The sequence below is a fragment of the Trifolium pratense genome, unplaced genomic scaffold, assembly GCF_020283565.1.
Source record: "Trifolium pratense cultivar HEN17-A07 unplaced genomic scaffold, ARS_RC_1.1 scaffold_81, whole genome shotgun sequence".
Classification (NCBI taxonomy): Eukaryota; Viridiplantae; Streptophyta; class Magnoliopsida; order Fabales; family Fabaceae; genus Trifolium; species Trifolium pratense.
The window spans coordinates 1-2,500 of NW_025721063.1; positions in this window are offsets into that span (position 1 = coordinate 1).

The window sequence follows — 2,500 nt, forward strand, 5'->3', positions numbered from 1 at the left end:
TTTGCTATAAGCAAGGGCGTGGCAAGGCACGCGGGGGGCCAAAAAATCAAAGTGCTCCGAAAATGCACACGGGGGTGTCAAGCAACCTCCATGTACCGTGGCATGACCGTGGCCAAGTAATAAAGATCAAATTCCATGCCTAGGCCAAGTTGGACCAAGGCCCCGTCTCGTTTTGCTATAAGCAAGGGCGTGGCAAGGCACGCGGGGGGCCAAAAAATCAAAGTGCTCCGAAATGCACACGGGGGTGTCAAGCAACCTCCATGTACCGTGGCATGACCGTGGCCAAGTAATAAAGATCAAATTCCATGCCTATGCCAAGTTGGACCAAGGCCCCGTCTCGTTTTGCTATAAGCAAGGGCGTGGCAAGGCACGCGGGGGGCCAAAAAATCAAAGTGCTCCGAAAATGCACACGGGGGTGTCAAGCAACCTCCATGTACCGTGGCATGACCGTGGCCAAGTAATAAAGATCAAATTCCATGCCTATGCCAAGTTGGACCAAGGCCCCGTCTCGTTTTTGCTATAAGCAAGGGCGTGGCAAGGCACGCGGGGGGCCAAAAAATCAAGAGTGCTCCGAAATGCACACGGGGGTGTCAAGCAACCTCCATGTACCGTGGCATGGAACGTGGCCAAGTAATAAAGATCAAATTCCATGCCTATGCCAAGTTGGACCCAAGGCCCCCGTCTCGTTTTGCTATAAGCAAGGGCGTGGCAAGGCACGCGGGGGGCCAAAAAAATCAAAGTGCTCCGAAATGCACACGGGGGTGTCAAGCAACCTCCATGTACCGTGGCAAGACCGTGGGCCAAGTAAATAAAGATCAAATTCCATGCCTATGCCAAGTTGGACCAAGGCACCCCGTCTCGTTTTGCTATAAGCAAGGGCGTGGCAAGGCACGCGGGGGGCCAAAAAAATCAAAGTGCTCCGAAATGCACACGGGGGTGTCAAGCAACCTCCATGTACCGTGGGCATGACCGTGGCCAAGTAATAAAGATCAAATTCCATGCCTATGCCAAGTTGGACCAAGGCCCCGTCTCGTTTTGCTATAAGCAAGGGGCGTGGCAAGGCACGCGGGGGGCCAAAAAATCAAAGTGCTCCGAAATGCACACGGGGGTGTCAAGCAACCTCCATGTACCGTGGCATGACCGTGGCCAAGTAATAAAGATCAAAATTCCATGCCTATGCCAAGTTGGACCAAGGCCCCCGTCTCGTTTTGCTATAAGCAAGGGCGTGGCAAGGCATCGCGGGGGGGCCAAAAAATCAAAGTGCCTCCGAAAATGCACACGGGGGTGTCAAGCAACCTCCATGTAACCGTGGCAAGACCGTGGCCAAGTAATAAAGATCAAATTCCATGCCTAGGCCAAGTTGGACCAAGGCCCCGTCTCGTTTTGCTATAAGCAAGGGCGTGGCAAGGCACGCGGGGGGCCAAAAAATCAAAGTGCTCCAAAATGCACACGGGGGTGTCAAGCAACCTCCATGTACCGTGGCATGACCGTGGCCAAGTAATAAAGATCAAATTCCATGCCTATGCCAAGTTGGACCAAGGCCCCCGTCTCGTTTTGCTATAAGCAAGGGCGTGGCAAGGCACGCGGGGGGCCAAAAAATCAAAGTGCTCCGAAAATGCACACGGGGGTGTCAAGCAACCTCCATGTACCGTGGCATGACCGTGGCCAAGTAATAAAGATCAAATTCCATGCCTATGCCAAGTTGGAGCAAGGCCCCGTCTCGTTTTGCTATAAGCAAGGGCGTGGCAAGGCACGCGGGGGGCCAAAAAATCAAAGTGCTCCGAAAATGCACACGGGGGTGTCAAGCAACCTCCATGTACCGTGGCATGACCGTGGCCAAGTAATAAAGATCAAATTCCATGCCTAGGCCAAGTTGGACCAAGGCCCCGTCTCGTTTTGCTATAAGCAAGGGCGTGGCAAGGCACGCGGGGGGCCAAAAAATCAAAGTGCTCCGAAATGCACACGGGGGTGTCAAGCAACCTCCATGTACCGTGGCATGACCGTGGCCAAGTAATAAAGATCAAATTCCATGCCTATGCCAAGTTGGACCAAGGCCCCGTCTCGTTTTGCTATAAGCAAGGGCGTGGCAAGGCACGCGGGGGGCCAAAAAATCAAAGTGCTCCGAAAATGCACACGGGGGTGTCAAGCAACCTCCATGTACCGTGGCATGACCGTGGCCAAGTAATAAAGATCAAATTCCATGCCTATGCCAAGTTGGACCAAGGCCCCGTCTCGTTTTGCTATAAGCAAGGGCGTGGCAAGGCACGCGGGGGGCCAAAAAATCAAAGTGCTCCGAAAATATTTTTCCACTTTCCAGTCCACTTATACATATTATGTGCAGTGTGCACACAAGACACCTTCCCAAAATTCGACTTATATGAGGCGTTTTACGTCAAATCCGCCTATTTTCGGCGTTTCGGCCGAAAAATCAAAATAAATCGAAACTTCCTCGGAATGCTTAGCGACTTTCCAGTCCACTTATACATATTGTGTGCAGTGT